The sequence below is a fragment of the Capsicum annuum genome, chromosome 5 (genome assembly GCF_002878395.1).
Source record: "Capsicum annuum cultivar UCD-10X-F1 chromosome 5, UCD10Xv1.1, whole genome shotgun sequence".
Classification (NCBI taxonomy): domain Eukaryota; kingdom Viridiplantae; phylum Streptophyta; class Magnoliopsida; order Solanales; family Solanaceae; genus Capsicum; species Capsicum annuum.
Window position 1 is genome coordinate 66,719,533 of NC_061115.1, and position 18,045 is coordinate 66,737,577.

At 32.5% G+C, this 18,045-nt stretch overlaps 1 long non-coding RNA gene across 1 annotated transcript; it reads right to left on the minus strand.

The window, feature by feature from the left end:
- Positions 1–8,912: 8,912 nt before the first annotated feature.
- LOC107872494 lies at positions 8,913–11,102 on the minus strand. The gene is made up of 3 exons (XR_001674884.2): positions 11,021–11,102; positions 10,844–10,928; positions 8,913–9,185 (listed from the first exon to the last, which is right to left on the minus strand). It is a non-coding gene; the product is annotated as an uncharacterized LOC107872494 (long non-coding RNA).
- Between the last annotated feature and the right edge of the window lie 6,943 nt (positions 11,103–18,045).

The window sequence follows — 18,045 nt, forward strand, 5'->3', positions numbered from 1 at the left end:
AAAATATTTGCTAGCATGGGCTATGCTTAGATTGGAAATGAGAGATGTAAAAAGGAGTCCTCCAAATCTGATCTCCACAAAGTAAGCCTGTTACTAACCCTATTTTTATAGTTTTGAAGGACATGGAGGAAGTTAAGAAGTGTCTGGAAGGCTAGTAGAAGGACTAGTTAGCCTTCAAGAATCCATTGGGAAACTGCATATCCTTCTTGATAGACTTAAATAGGATGGAGTAAAATTGTTCAACAAAATGTTCGAGCAAGTTAACTCCATAAGGATTGAAGCCAACTCTTCCCACAATGAACTATTGTCTCTGTGAAAAACACCTATTCAAACTTCTCTAAGAATATGGAATGCTCCTATAAAGTATTCTGTCACAACATGCATAATACCCTCACTCATTTTCTCAAGAATTATTGATCTAACTCTTAAGATAATTTCTTATTCAAAGGGGGAATGCCCTCTTTCGTTTTGGTCTCTACAAGGGATACTCTTTTTCACCCTCCTTCACTTTTTTTTTGTTTTGAACTGTTGTGTACACTATGTTTCTGTCTTATACATCTATTGCTTGCCTGTTTGTCTATCTATTTGTTCTTTCTGATAATGCCAAAGGGGGAGAAATATCTTCGCATCAATCTATTAGGTAATATTATGATTGCAGGGAAAATCATCTACAAGTTAGGGAGAGCTTCTTATGGATAGTTAGTTACAGGTTAGGAGGAGCTTCATGAAAGTTGACTGATGTTTATTTCGTCATTATAAAAGAGGGGAGATTTTTGGCCTTCTATATAATCACTTAATCTTTTTATAATTTTAAACTAACAAAATAAACATACAGGACCAATTTTGGAAGCTGATCAAATCAAGGAGATCTCAAGATGAAATACAATTCACGGAGATCATAGGTACATATGGAAAGAATCAAATTAAAGCATAAACAAGATTGAAGAATCCCAAATACAGAAATAGAATATACTTGTAAAAGGATCAAATCTCAGAGAAAAATCAATGGAGAAATTTGGCATCACGGTAAGACACCAGGAGAATCAAATGAAGAAAAGGATCATATGAATTATATGGATATTTTGATATTGAAATGAATGTATATGAATCCTCACTACGACAAAGAAAAACGCATATCATAATGCACAAACATATCTGATGTGAACATGCTAATGGTAAGAACCCTCAATTGAGGAATCCAATCAAATCCTTGATTGAAAGAAATTCTGTGGGTGTTTCTTTTAGAGAAAAGAGGCAGCAAATAATGAAGAGTATATAAAGACTTTGAAGATAGACAAAACATGCAACTTCACAGGGAAATACTATGTTGTCTTATCTTTAGTCTTCATAAAGATTTATAATTCTCTAAGTTTATAATAATTAGAAAAAAAGAAAAATATTGAGTTAGTTTATTAGTTGTACTAGTTGAGGTTGTGTCACAAGATTTGTATTATAATAGATTGAGATTCAAAATGTATCATATCTTACTATAACTCATTCTCACGTTAAGATCTAAAGGGAATGCTTGAAACCTAAAAGGACTACACTAGGAACCACACCAGTGATTTGAACTAGTATAAAACTTGCCTCTCCCTTTACATTACAGTCTTATAAATTCAGTTTAATTTTTTATTTAGTATACTAACTTGCAGGTGAGTTGATTGAGCTGATTGGTCTACTTAGAAAACGTTTTGAATTCCCCCCCCCCCCCTCTTAAATTTAAATTTAGTCCTAAATTATTTTTTTAAATGATAAAAGATATCCACTTTTCTTTGTGATCCTTGTGGATCTTCAATCTTTTGTCTCATTTTTATTTTGCAAAACTCATCAATAGGGTTGCAATACATTCATGTCATACATTACGAATACCTCAAATTATTTGTATTGAAATAAATTACCTATATTACTGACAAAGTTAGAACATAATAATTTCATAGATAAAATAATCTTTGGTGTTGTTTGGAAAGTAAAGAAGACGAGTTAAAACTTCATTGTCAACTAACCGACATACATTAAAGCTCGTTTGAGTTTAAAATTCAAGTTTTCCATTGAAATCTATTTTGAGTAAGTATTGCTGGAATAGATGACACGACCGAACCCCGAGCCTTATTGTACTAGGTATCCCACGTCTAACCAGGACCGGGGACCTTTCCCTTTTACCCAACCCAACCACCTATATCCAGCCTTATATGGGTTGAATTTCAATTATATAACAAGATAGCGTTATTGTTCACATTAAGACTCTGGGATAGGGTCATAATTGTGACCGACCCAATAGATCCTAATCGTACCTCACCAACCGACCAACCCTACCAACCAAACCATAGACCATAAACCAAAAGGGAATACCAAAACATAATATGAAAATCAATCTCAAAATGTAATAGGAAGGAACATTAAGAAATCATGTCCAATAATGCCAACCTCAATATCAATACCAATGCTAAGGCTGACACCTCTACCAATAACACCCATACCAACCCCTAAAAGTACCACAAATCCTCTATCCAAAAGAGTAAACAAATCCAGTTGGGACATGCCCCCAACCATGGCTAAAACTAATATCCAAAATAAATAAAAAAATATCTAAAGAAATCCATAATATGAAATGATGCCTTCCAAAAGTATGAAAGCTCACCACTTCAGTACAAATATTGGTACTTAATTTGAAGGCTAACTAGAAGGAGTAAAATGGCCGGTTACTACATAACATGGGTGTACAACCACCAGTAGACGAGGTTAGCGAATGACCTCTCGCACGAATCTCAGGATAAGGATAAAATAATGTTATCCATAAAACCAAGTAAAACTATCCATAATTCATAAAACCATATGTATATATAGGTGTTGGGAAAAGGGATCGGGCTTAGAATGCACTTAAAAACCTTTACCTGTGTTGTGTAGCTTGGCCGTCCTAACCACCCACGGGCGATATGGGTTCAGCTCCCCCTACTGAAAATGTCACAGTGTATGTAGCTGCATGACCATGGAATATCCCATGGGATGACTAGTACATCCCTGTAATATAAAATGTGGCATTCGCGTGTGGTCATCAAAACCCCTCATTTCGGCAAATATGAGTTTCTAATTTTGATTCTCCCAGGATCGCCATCTTCCACGGCTTAGCTACACACCCCACCATTAATCCCCAATTAAAACAATTTCCAAACAATCCATTTACCATTTATTAACCAAGGCCAATATTAGTGGTATCGTCCTACCACCCCTTACTTATAAGTAATATCCATAGCCAAACCATTTAAGTTAAGGGGGCCTTAGGTGCCCTTCCAATTACCATATTAAATCAACTTAGGAGATTACCATGTTCTCCACAAGCATAACCATTTAGACTTTAGCCTTTACAAACCATTTAAACCATGCATAAATCTTTTGTGCAGTTTAAAACATGCAAGAGTGCCATTAAAAGAAGTCAATACAATGAACATATCTTTATAAGAATTTTATCAAACACCTTAGGGGCATAATATAACCAAAACCAATTTCAAAGACTATTAAACAATTAACATCCAATCCAATTGTCCAAAACAACCATTAATGCATATAAAAGCATAATTAAAATCATAGGAAATCATAACTAAATATTTATCAAAACCCTCAATAATAGTTGGAAGACTATAATCATGAAATAGTAAAACCATGAATTCAATCATATAAACCATGCCTTTAGTTGAAATTATAATAAGGGAAGAGAATCATTTCTTAAACTGAAGAATTGATGGAAAGAAATCACCAAAGCAAGCCCCAAAGCAATCAGTAAGATGAAACGTTAGCCTTCTTGCCCTAAAAGCTCTTGAGAGAATTATGAGATTCTTTGGAATAGTTTCTAAGTATTAACGAATAGAATAATAGGGTAAATAACCTCATAAGTGTATTAGAAGTCGTGGGTCCTAATTAGGGTAAGTAGGGAAATATCCAGAATACCCTTACTTAAATCCTTTAAAATACCTATCAGAGGGATACAACTAACCCATATGAGTCGTGCTCTCCTATACGGTCGGTATCCACCACTCGTATCTAATACTCAACCCTTGGATCAAAAACTATCCAATAAATGCCTCATCCAACCAAGTCGTAATGTAACGCTCCGAGTCTGCACCTCGAACATCACACGATGCTCATAATACCAAAGGACTACAAGTTAACCCATGATTGGTACCTATTGTAATTACTAAATAAAATAACTCTGTAAAAATGTGAAAATTAGGCTGAATCTACCATAAGTTTCATAACTAAAATCAAATACTGATAAAAGTAACATCTGACAATTATATCTAAAAAACTGAATAACTGTCTGAAATAATCTAGTCTGAAGAGCTTCTAACTAAACTGTCTGACTATGGAGTTGATGGGACAAGTCCCCAACTAACTCCAACTACTGAAGTACTGATAAAATAAAATAAAATAATACTTTATCCTCGAACTATGAGAACTCACTACTAAATCTGCTGCTGATAATCTGGGCTGCTAAGTACGGTCAGGAGCCGATGTATCTGAACCTATGATATAAAACATCAAATCATAAAAGAAAGGTATACGTCAATACATTGAATGTACTAGTTTCCTAGGTGAGGTAACGCTGAGTGTATGTGTTCATATGTATGAACAATAACTGACTAAATGGCATGAATATAACTAAGTGAGAGTACATGTATATCTGAAACTGCTGTAAATACTGATTCTGCAATGCTATGCACATAACTACATATACTATAATTGAGATTTCATTAACACTGGACAATGAGTTCTAAAAATTGAATGACTAATATCTAAGTGTACTGATACTGTATTACTGTTAATTGGGTGACTATTTCTGACAATCCTAATTTTGTAGAACTAAACAGAGTTCTATACTGAGCTGGGTGACTGTATCTGATAGTCCTAATTTCAAAATTAAACTAAGGTTTTACACTGAGTCTGAAACTAAAATTGTGAGAGAGTTCCTCTAACTGATATACCCCAATTCTGAACTAAGTTGGGGTACAACCTGTAACCCTAGTTAGAAGGGTGTTAGAATATTTCCAAGGGATACTAACAATGGCTATGAGTTAACTCTCTCTGATAGAAATCCCTTTTGTCAGCCCTCGCTGACAGGAAAACTCGTATGAGATATATCAACTGAAAAGAAGACATCTCAACCTACGCTGGCTACAAAGTTTTGTAATGCAGGGATTGCTACTAAGGGTCAAACCCTTTATTGACAGGAATGCCCCAATATCTGGGTTCATTTGGTGTTGATTGCTACTCCCAACTGAATAGACACTTAACTGATTTCTAGAATGTACTAGGCTTGACTGAACTGTTACTGATCATACTGTCAAACTGAACTGAACTGAGTTCACTGAATTCTGTTAACTGATTGAAAACACTGAGTTCTGTAACTGACTAAATACTATTGTACATGACATCACTGAGACTATTCTGAAGCTACTGTAAATCAAGGTAAACGGATAAATTATCGGGTATTAGATACCCGCAGGACTCGATAGCATAGATAGTAAAAACATAGTATAATCTTGAAAGCATGATAACTAGTCACTTTATGTCAATCATTCTTTGAGGTATTTTATCAAGTACTTGCATAGTATAAAACTTGAAAAGGTTCTAACATGATATGATTGCACTATCCAACTCACATGAACATTTTATCAAACACTTGGGGGGCATAGTTTATGCACATAATACTAGTCAACATGCAAGCATCATGAACATAATTCCAAACTCACATATTCAAGGGTTTTTAACATGAGACCATATGACAACACATACATGCTATTTATTTCTCATGAAACTTTTAATTAATTATGGATTATAAATCCAATTAATATCATCATAATGAAGACAATCAAATTCAACATGAAATTCATGAAAAAAATTAACTTATAATTTATAAAGGGTTCTTGAACTTCAAGGGTGGAAGGAAACCCTTGGATGAACATCTAACATACTTTGATTGTAAATTCTCTGAACATTGTAGTGAATTCCTTGAGACTTGGGTCTTAAATTTGATGGCTTAGGGTTTGTTCTTGAGAGGATTTGAGAGAAAGTGAGTGTATTTTGCGTATTGAGGGATGAATTTTGTGTTTCTAAGGCTGATTAAGGGAGAGAAAATGACCCTAATACCCCTATGGATGCAGAGTTTTAATGACTGAAAATGTTCCCAGTGTTGTAGTGAGCGACACGCCGCATCGATAGCTTCAACACGATGACCAACGCACTACATCGCATTTGCGTTGGTTCACTGGAATTACACTGAAAGCTAGACAAAAATTATCCGTCAACGTGATGCATCGAGATGGCGTCGACCACTATTTTGATCACCTGAATATGATTCAAATGAGGTTCAAAAAATTCAAAACACAGCCGAAACACACCTGATCATGATTAAATCTAAGGATCAATATTTTAAGATCATAAGGGTCGTAAAATAGGATCACCAACTTATGAAGGATAAAAAAATTCTAAGTATAAACACTTAGCTGAAATTTCTAAGTCTGGGACCTCTTTTCAAGATTTAACGGACTGAGTTAAGCTTAGAATTTTGTGGGGTCTTACACATAACAACAGTATATGATCCGTACCCATAACCCGTATCCCTGGAAAAATGAAATACCGGAGGATCAAACACTGTCCACCATGCGAGTCCATGATACGACTCTTACCAAGACCTCAAGACTCACACCTCTAAGTTATATCCATTTCAGTGACCAAAACCATCCCACCAACAAACACTGGTAAGCATACGATAAAACCATACCACTCGTACCCTAATATACGGCTCATACCCATGAGTCGTATTGAGTCCGGAGAATGGATTTCCAGAAAATTTTTTAAGGATCAAAACCCAGGATATTTCAATAGATTAATTCAATATATTTTTAAAGGAATTTGAATCTTAACTTTTGGACAATATGGTGGAGATTTGGGTGGTTTGAATTTTGAATTGAAATCTGAGACAAATTTTAATAGCGGAATACATAAGCAAATTTCTAATTTTGTGAGAGTTTTTTGAAATGACACATCAATAAATACTTATTCCTATTGAACTTTTAAATTAAATCAAGAATAAATCCTTTTAGCCATAATTATAAAACTTTCTATTCATACTATAAACTAGTTATTTTTTTGAAGATTTTTATCTCTTTCATCCTAAATTTAAAATTATATCATTACTTTATTTATTATTATTTTTCAATACATTAAAAATTAAAGAAAAGTCATCATTTCACCTTTGAACTTGTTCTCTCAACTTACTTTGGCACTTAAACTAAACTTTTATTTATTTACCCCCTTAACATCTTTAAAGTGTATTAAAATACACCAATCGTAGCCCGGGTGTAAACACTCATTGTTGGACTTGTTAAATCATAATTTTTTTCTGTTAAATTTTTTATGAATAAATTAAAATATACTTTTTATACCCTACTGGTCATATCTATTTTTCCTCTTTAAATAACCCTAATTTAGCCCCCTTCTCTTCTTCTTCAATCCAAAAATTTACTCAATCCATTAAATTGATACAAAAATTAAAATTATTTAATCTTTATTTGTATTAAGCCGCATAAATTTGAGATTAAAAAACATAAAGTTGAATTGATTTTAGCTTTGTCTTCTTCCGCATTTAAGGTATAACCTAATCCATCTACTTCATTTATCATTTGTATATTCATTTATCACTATTAATGATTATTCTCTTTTTTTCTACTTTAAATTCGTTTCTAGATTTTAGCTTATTTGTTGAAATAAATTTTGTGTAGCACACAATGAAGTCAGTTAAATTGAGTGAAATTTATATAGAAGAAAATGATTCTTCTTTGAAGCAAGAAGTTCGTTATAATCACAGAATTGTGTTGCATTTGAATACATTTTGAACTTCAAGAAATTTCGGTAGAAGATATTGGGCATGCCCTTATTAAGGGGTAAATATAAAATTTAACATTTTTAATATTTTGAAAAAATTGATTAAAGATGAGCAAAGATTAATTCATTCCTTATTTGTCACTACTAAATGGTGCAAGATCTTGCAACTTTTGGTGTTGGAGGGATAGATAAGACATTGATTTAAGTACCAAATATGTGATTCCTAAACTAATAAAGAAACTAGGTAAGCTTGAGAATTGAGTTGAATCTTCTCATCATACATCAATTAATGAAGTTGAGAAATGGATTGGGTTAAACAAATTAATTGAGGGAGATTCTGAAAAAGTTGACAAGCCTAAAGAATCCAAACAAGTTGATAATTGGGTTGATATAAAATTGGAGAAGTTGAAAGTAGAGATTCAGAAGATTAAAGAGAGAAAAGAAGTGGAAATGAATTGCTAAAGAAAGGACTGGAGAGAACACTCACTTCGTTATTGTGTTTTTCTTGTATTAATAGCTATAATCTATTGGGTTTGTATGCTATATATATGAAAAAAGGTTCAATAAAGTTACCTTAGCACTAGGTTGTTGTTGTTAGAGATATGTAGCATATTTTTGTGTTGAATAATGCAACTTCTTTTATATGTTTGTGTTGAGTATTGGATGGTTGTTGTCTTTTTATACATATAAAGAGAAAAGATGTTGAATTGTTTGCATTTGAATCATTTTTGTTCTTCTTTTGTAGTGGTACAACCTTAGTAGTAGAAAAAACAAGTACAGCCATAAAATGCAAGATGAAGCTATACAATATCAAAATAGTGCAGGCACAACACAACAGTTCTAAAGAAACAAATGTTTCAATTGTGTAGTCATAGTTGTATAAAGCTTCAATCAGGGATTCTAAAATAGTGCACTTACAGCTGCTGATATTTTAATAAAAATATATAGCCAAAAGTACAATCACAGCTGCATCATTGTTTTCAAAATATGTCAGATTAGTACAGTCATAACTATATAGTTAAAGTCCCTACTATTTAACCACTAGCTAAGTTAAAGTCACTATTGTTTCAGTACATGCCATCAATACACAAAATCGAATCAGGATTCTACTAAAAAGTTATTGAACTTGATTGGCTTAGGTGATCCATTATAGCAACATTTGACCTTGTCCTCATTCTTTTTTGTGCTCTTGTGTCTTCAAGTCCTTGTTAGGTCACAACTTTTTTTCCATTCTATTTCACACCTTATGTTGGTTTGTGATGTCCAAGATGTCCAGCCACTATGGAGGAGTTCATAGGCATTCTAGGCTAACAAAAATAAAAGAGAACAACTTGACTTAACACTTAAAAAAGGTTGTCTTTAAACTAGACAAATATAATCAATTTTAACTTACATTGAGGATTCTGAAACCACTCTCAGTATGAAACACCCCCATTCCACCCATCCTAGGTCTTTTATAAGACACTTCTTTACCTTTGCTAGCACTAGTGACACTATTACTAATAGCAAAAATAGCACCAGCTTCTCTTCCTCTATTAGCACCAGCTCGTCTTTCTTTTCCTTTATTAGCACCACTACTAACAACTTTAATTCCTCTTGTTGTATCAGCACAACCAACATCAACAACATTAACTCCTCTACCTACACTAGTTTCACCAACACCTGCAACATCAACTCCATGGAATTTAGTCCCAACAACAGATACTACCGTTCTAGGTTCTTCTCTATTTGAAATTTTTTTCTTAAATTTGCACCTTTATTTGTGTTATAAAGATGTTGAATGTCAGTTTTTGGTTAATCTTGTATTATACTAAGGTACTTGTGACTTGGAGTAATGACTTCACCTTATTTATTCCCTTATAAGAATCCTGTTGCTTGTTATTCCTGCTCCTTGTTGGTCCTCCTAATGTTAGGAATTCTAGCCTTTTTCAATTCGATTATTTGTCTTGCTTTAATAGGAACTTGTGCAATATTGTTCTCTCTTTTTTTCTCTTTTTTGTTTCATCAGACATCTATTTTTTGCAGCCTTTTTTTTCCTTAAAGTCCTTACCTCCTCATGAACATCACTACCATACTCATAATCTTAACCTTCATAAAAAAAAGTTACAATAAATTAAAATTTCACTAACATCAGTTTCACAATCCCAATTTGATAGAATGACTAGGATATCTGTTGCAGTAACAAAAACAGTCTCACCTAAATTTTACTCACTACTAGAAAAAATATCACCCAAGTCCTCACTCCTAGCACTATTACTATCACCACCAAACATCTCACCGCTAACAGCAACACCACCATCACAAAAGTCCTCACTAATAGCAATAATACCACCATCACCATCACAGTTCTCAACTATAGCAGAAACACTATTAACACCACCCAAGTCCTCACTCATAGCACTACCACTATCGCCACCTAAGTTCTCACCCTAGCAGCAACAACACCATCACTCAAGTCTCCACTAGAAGTAGAAATACTACCACCACAACTACCTAAGTTCTCACCAATAGAAAAAACACCATAACCACCACCTAGGTCCTCACCTCTACCTATAGTAGCACCATCTAAGTTTTTACTAACAATAGGTTCTTGAGGTGTTACAGCCTCGATAAATCCCTCTTCAAACCATAAATTATTCTTACAATTCCCTAAGTCTTGACTGAACTCTTTTTTAGAAGTGGAACAAGATTCTCCTCCCACATGGAATCATATTTAGTAGCTGAGACCACATCAGGATCTTTAGCAAAATGTATCACATATAACTCAATAATATCTCCATTTTTAAGTTACGGTACAGTACCCAAAGTGTTCCTATCACATGTCACTTTTACTAAACACCTTATTTTCATAGGTTTGATATAAACAATACATGAGGAACAATTATACCTAATTTCCTTCATGTAACCAGCAAAATCAAAGTAAGAAAATTTATCTACATCAACGTTGAAATAGTTGGAACAATACCTCCATGATACTTATTACAGAGTTTTTGTTGTAATTTTTCTCCATGGTGAAACCACAAGGTAACATACACAAATTCATGGTTAATCTGAAAGAAAATCAAATTAATATGAGCTTAGAATTTTTTAAAGGCAAAAACCCTAACATCAAAATACAACAATAGAAATAATAAATAATCACCTGAGTAGTTAAATTTTGTCTAGGAGCTTGCTATAAATCATAAACAACCACAAAAATCAACTAATTTGAAGTTAGATCAAGTAATATCGCATTAGAGTTAGTTGTGGTTTAGATATTTTTAGGGAAAAGTGGAAAGCGAAATGGGTTAGTTTTAGGATTTGGGGATATTTTTTAAGAGTGGGTCAGGTTGTAATTGAAAATGGGTCAAGTTATAATATGGATGAATCAAAAAGGTGTGTGTTTAATAACACTCATTCTTGACTTGAGTTGGCCTACAAAAGGTGTATTTTAATACACTTTAAAGATGTTAAAGGGTTAAATAAATAAAAATTTATAAATGGTAAAGTAAGTTGAAAAGCCAAATTCAAAGGTAAAATGATGACTTTCCTCTAAATATTATTCCAATACATGGAAATCGAAGAAGATCCCAGTATTAATTGCTCCACTATATGTCAATTGAGCTATGGATCAATGGATGAGGCCACGTGTTAAAAAAATCTGATCTCAAGATCTTGTTTCATATAAATTTGTTATATAATCTCTTATTTAATATTCAAAGAAATATTAGAAATGTAAAAAAAATAAAAATAAAGCATTTCTCTGAAAATAATGGGTCTCTTACTCGTCTCTCTTTAATTAGTAGAAATTTTACATAAATCTAGATCTCAAATCATCATTTATATATGAAATATGATTGCTTATATATGAAATATAAATGTTTGTCAGTAAAAGTGAGAAAGGCGTTTCAATATTATTATCTAATTTTGAATAAAATGACGTTGCTAGAACAATTGATGACCAATTATGGTGAAAGAAGATCCCCATAGTGTACACGCAACCAGAACCGTTATTTTATTCAATTCATTTTCTTGTTTAAAAATATTTTTCGAGAATAATTTTATGAATTATCATCCTTTTTTCAGTTCTTAACTTCATAATAATGATGTTCAAATTTTCTTGCTATATTTTTTTCGTATATTTTATGCCAATTATGTACTTAATATTGATATATCTAAGGAGATACCTATGTGCTTTGGATGACTCACAGAATGTACTTATTGCTCGGAAAGGATAAACACGATTTTCATAAGTATGGTTATATGATACTTGTTGCTCGAAAAAAATGATCGAACTTATATTGTCAATGAGCAGATATAGAGATAATGTAATATAAAAATAACAATATAAAATTAATTAACTATATTCTCATATGACCAAAATCAGTATGGACAACATAAATTTAAATTTCACTTTATAATTATGTATTATGTTTACTTAATTATGTGCTTTTATTAGATAGATGATTCTTAATTTTTTTAATCTTTAATCTAAATTTTATGAAAATATCATTGGCATCTTCACATTGGTTGTTTCGCCTCTTCTATTTTGTATAGATATATAAGCAGATATAGATATATATGATAAAATTTATCAATAGTTAAATAATTTTTAGTTTTTTTTTTCTTTGCTGAAATATAATTCTTACTTTAGGTTACATGAATTAAGCAATTATTGAAATTTCCAATGCAAAATACTATTTATTTTTTATATGATTTTAGATATGTAATTTTATTCATAATATAATTGTTCTCATGATAATTCACTTTTTTAAAAATTTCAAGCCTTTATTATCTATCTTTGGAAGTAGAGTGGGAAGAAGTCAATATGATATTTGAAAATTTTGCATAAAGATTTTCTTAGTTGAACTATATAAAAAGTTCTAATATTTAAAACTTTTTTTTTGGTTTTTTATTTCGTGTCCGGTATCCGCATTGGAGCCCCGACTAATCTGGATTGCGTGTTATAGGACCCATGAAGGTGGCAGTGCTCCCAACAGAGTTTTTTCCATACCCAGGGTCAAACCCTCGACCTCTGGTTAAGGATAGAGCAGCCCCATCCACTGCACCACAACCCAGGTTGGTAATATTTAAAACTTTAATATAGTTAAAATTTTACCTTATGTTAATCTTACATTTAAATTATATATAAATTAAAAGAAAAATACATAAAGAAAAGAACCAAAAATATTTAAGAGTTTTAAAACTAAAATTTTGCATAGTTGAATAATTTTAAATATAATGATAGTAGAACTTAAAACACTATAGACGTGGTAGACATTGACAAGTTATAAAAATCATATGGTTAAAAAGTGTCGACTCTAGTTAATATCCACATAAGAGAGTCGCACGTTAAGGTTATAGTGTTGCGTCACTATGTTACGACGATTTGGTAACTTGGGAACCATTACTTATTTGTTATTTATATATATGACCTCTAATTAAGTAATTTATTAATTATCATGTTTATATAAATTTAAACACATAATTAAATATTTTTTTTAAATATAATTTGAAACTATTTTAGTAAAAATAGTAAAACTTTTAGACTCTTTAGACATGATAGGCATCGACACATTATGTCTTAAAAAATAAACTAATTTTTTAAATAACTAAGTGATGATCTAGTTAACGACAACTTAAGAGAGAACTAAAGCATTAATTTTGTAGTCTTCTGCTCCAATGATAGGCCAATATGATAATTACTGAATCATTACTTAAATTTGTTACTATTTAACCTCTAGTTAAGTAATTTATTATTTATTATGTTTAAATGTATCTAAATTATATATTTAAATAAGTTTTAACTATAATTTGAAAAATATTTCATATAAATACATACATATATATACATATACATATATATATATACACACACACACTAATTCCTCTACTCTGCTTCTTCCCCTTCTCTTTTGAACTCTAAATATAAAAATTCGACTTGCATGTGATGAGCATATCATCTTAGTAGCATGATATTCACTTCTTACCGCTTAGGCCACTAACTAAAAGTAAGCTTTTCGCTCTTTTCTTCTAACATAACAACAATGGAGGAAATAGTAAGCATGACTTTCTTTGCAATAATTTCTTCCTCTCTTATGATTTATCAAGTTATAGGGAGGAGATAAAGAGAGTAGATTGGTTGGTTTTTCCGGTAAAGTATAGTTGATAATTTTATTTGATAAGATGAATTTTAATATACTCTCTTTATTATTATAAATATGGATTTTTGATCTTCCACCTTATGTCCGCAGCTTTGGGCGACCCCATCTCCTTCCTCTTTTTTTTGGTTTCAAGCATGGACCTCAACTTATCAAACTAGCTTAGCAAAGTTGAAATCATTAGTTCTCAACTGTTCATAGTTAGTAGTAGAAAAAGGTGTAGCTTTGATTTGTCAAGTTGCCATCTCATGGTTGAATGTGAAAAAGAATTTCTTTTGTTTAGCAATAGCCTCATAAGGATGATGGTCCCTCTATGCCTTATAAATAATTAATAAGAAAGATCAGGCTAAAGGTAATTACTTTTTGTTCACCTAATGAAAGACATAGTAGGTAAAAAGGCTATTGGTTGCTTTATCTCTTTACCTCGGGTAGGTTGAAAATTTTGCTAAGAAGAATAGTCTTATTTTCTCTTGCGACCTTCCGCGCCAAGGAGGGTTGAAGGGATTAATCCCAACATCCTTTTATGAGGTGCATAACATTCTTTATAGTCTTTAAAATAGCCCCCGGATGAAAGAAGTCTTTGTTTCTTGACTATGTGAAATAGGTCTAGGTTTTCCTTTTGGCATTCCCGTTGTTGATACCCCATCGATTAAGATTGTGCTGGGTGAAAAAGAATTAGGAATGAGTAGAAGTCAAAGACCTTGCTAGGAATTTTGGATAACTTTCTATATTTCTTAAGGTTACATGTGGAGCTTACTTTCTACAGTAGCCCTTTTGACTTTGGCCTCTTAAGAGTCAGATTCTAGTGTTGGGATCTTGGGTCATCCAGGCCCATATTTGATAAAAGTAGTGGCCTAGTTGTCCCATGCTCCTTTATCAACGTGGCTGTGGGAGAAACTTGAGCTAGCATTTTGGCATTCATCTTATGATTATCAGTCCTCTTTCATCAAGATACCTTTTAAAAAGTATATTTTTCATATCGAAATAATACCCACTATTCTATATTTAGCCAATTCAGGTGCGAATGGGATTCCCAATAGATTTTCATATTTGGATTTGGATTCCTTTGTGCATACATATGTGGATAGGTATGCCGATTCAAATGCGGTTATAAAGGCTTGTTTGAGTGCTTCATAAATCATTATCCAGATAAACAAGCAAGGGTTCATCCACAAGAAATGTTATTTCAGGATAAAATAGATACGTTGCGAGAGAAACTAAATATTTTCCTATGGTTTGGACCCTTCAACTCAAGAACTCAAAGAGGGGAAAGAATTCTTCAACATAATCAAAACAAGCTGATCTACGACCCTTAGATCTCTAGAAAGAGGAGCAACTAAGAAAAGAGAAGTATTGAAGAATAAAAAGAATATCTTGAATCAGGCTCTAGTTCCCATAGGTATATAGCATGATAGGCTATCTAAGAAAGGTATTCTATTTTTCTCTTTTGTTGTTCGACTTGATAGAATTTTTTAGAATCCTTTCCAAGATTCTTCATTCCATAATTATAAAGGCTACAAAATGTCAATCAAAGAGCAGGGTTCTTCTAAGATATATAATTAGTTAAGGACTTGAGTAAGTAGTATATATGGGATTGAGGGGCGCAGGTGTAGGGTTGCACTATAGAGGTAATGCTATAGTTCATTATTCCTCCCGATTGTCTATTTATTCTTACTCTTATCCAACTAATGAATACAATTAGAGTAGAATCGCTTTCCCTTATGAGGTTTAGGAATCTATAATTCTTCAAGAAGACCAAATTAACCCAGATTAAATGAAAGTTTCTTATTAAGAAATTACAGAAAAAATGACTCATAAGGATAGCTAGGAGCAAGGAAATTCTTCTGCAGCTTACCCATTCTATAAGAGAATGGTTCAACTAGTTAGGTAGTCTGGCATATTATTAACTATGCTTTATTTAAAGTAGTGTGAGTCATTCAGGGTGATAAAAAAGAACCATACACTATTGACAATTTCCCTATCATCAGCCTACCTCAAATTTTTCTCTGCATATATGTTTGAGGTAGGTGGGAAGGATAGATCCCAACTTATTAATATGGGTACAGATATTTTTGGCCATTCTAATCTTAAGAGAGTTACAATAGGCCTATTTTTGAATCTCCTATAGTGTTTAGTATATTTTTTCTATCCTTCTACTTGGATAGATATTCTAAGAACAAACTACCTAGCTTAGCTAGTTGGCAGCTCTGCATCAGAAAGCATATCTAATCTATATTTTATGGGTTTTTCCCTCATATCTAATCTGTATGAGAAAGCCCTCCCAAGAGGACAAAGGGGTGGATTATATTATTTTCAAATAGGTCATCCTGGCTATTTTGATTTTTTATATATTCATTTAGTTAGGTATTTGAATCAGACAATATTAAGGATTTTTCTTTTCATATTCATTCTACAAAATCAAAATGAGGTCGTTCCTCCCTAGTTGGAATAAAAACCTCAACAACAGCCTTCCACCTTCATCCTACCCTTGCTACCTATGAAATAGTTCCCTCTTCATTCACTAAAGACAACGCAACTGATAGATGGATAAACATAAATTTGATAGTTTGTTCTATGAATCAAAATCTCGAGTTTGAGGCATCGTTGAAAGCTATTTAATTTAGTTTTCTCAATATCTATGAGTTTCTTGAAACCATAGTTCCATTTTATGATCCACGAAATTCAAACAAGAATCCTATGTCTTACTCACATAGTGTTGTTCTAATTGAATTTCAAAGATCTTGCTCGTTGTCAAAGCATATTTTGTGAAGTGTTCTCCAACCCCTACCACCTCAGATAAAGTCAAATGGAAACCATGATTGAAGTCATTGTTAGAAGATGATAATTTGAAGATTAATTTGAGAGACAAGGGTGTCTTGGTTGTCCATACTGAGGTTGAATGAATCATTCCACCTGAAAACAAGAAAAGGGGAGATTGGCACTGGTTAAAAGTGAAAGCATAGAGGAATTCTACTTTAGAAGAAAAGGGTAATTCCAAATAAAGGACTCTGGGGCATGTTCCCCATGTCTAAGTGTAAAGTCCTAAAGATTTGTATCCATCAAAAGTTTTTTTATTTTTATTCTATTATTGAAATGAACCAAAAGGTGAGAGGAAGGCTATATCTCAAGGTTAAATTTATTGTCAATAGTCAGTCCAAATACATAAGTGAAAGGAAAAAGTCAAGAATACGTGCCACCAGGTGTAACCTTTTAAATGCCACCGAGTCATCGTAAAGAGGAATGGGTTGTTTTACACATCCAAAAAATGAAAGAGTTTAGGGAGAAGGGTTGAGTTATGTAATAGCAGATTCGTAGGTCAATAAATCATTGTATTTGAAATTGAACTCTCTTAGGAAAATAGGAATAGACTTTCAATGGTTCTCTCTTCTTTTCTAGTGAAAAATTTGACCCCAGAAGTTAGGTATTCCTTTTTAAGAGGACAGTAAGCCTCCCGATCTTACTAGCAGGAGGCTCAATCTTTCAAGATTCAATATTTCCCTTTCCGATCAGGGACTTGCTCTTATAGTAGGAGGTTTACTATGTCCCAAACTTCACTTTGTTAAGAAAGTATGATTTATACTATAATTTGATCTTGATAGTTAAAATAGAAGCTTGTATTATTAGTTAGACCAAATTCAATAAATTGAGACAAGTAATAACATTATGCAACTGAACCCATATGGAAGAAATCAGAAGTAGTGGATACATCTTTTTAAGTTCATTCATGTCTAATAAACCTTAAACAAATAAAGATTTGGGTATTAGAGTTAAGCGAACAGGTGATGGGAGGATGGCAGAAGAGTAAAAAAAAATAAAAGGAAGAGTTCTGTCATCTTACTTTACTAGTTTCATTTCTGTATGATAGTCACCCCTTTCTCACTGCTCTCTTTTCACTGTAAAGTAGAGTGAGCATCTATTTTTTTACTACTATTGCCATACCACAAGGAATTCTAATAACTGCACTTACTTCTACCTTCAACTTTAAAAAGAGCATATGTATCCCATTATTCTCTCTACATCAAAAGTT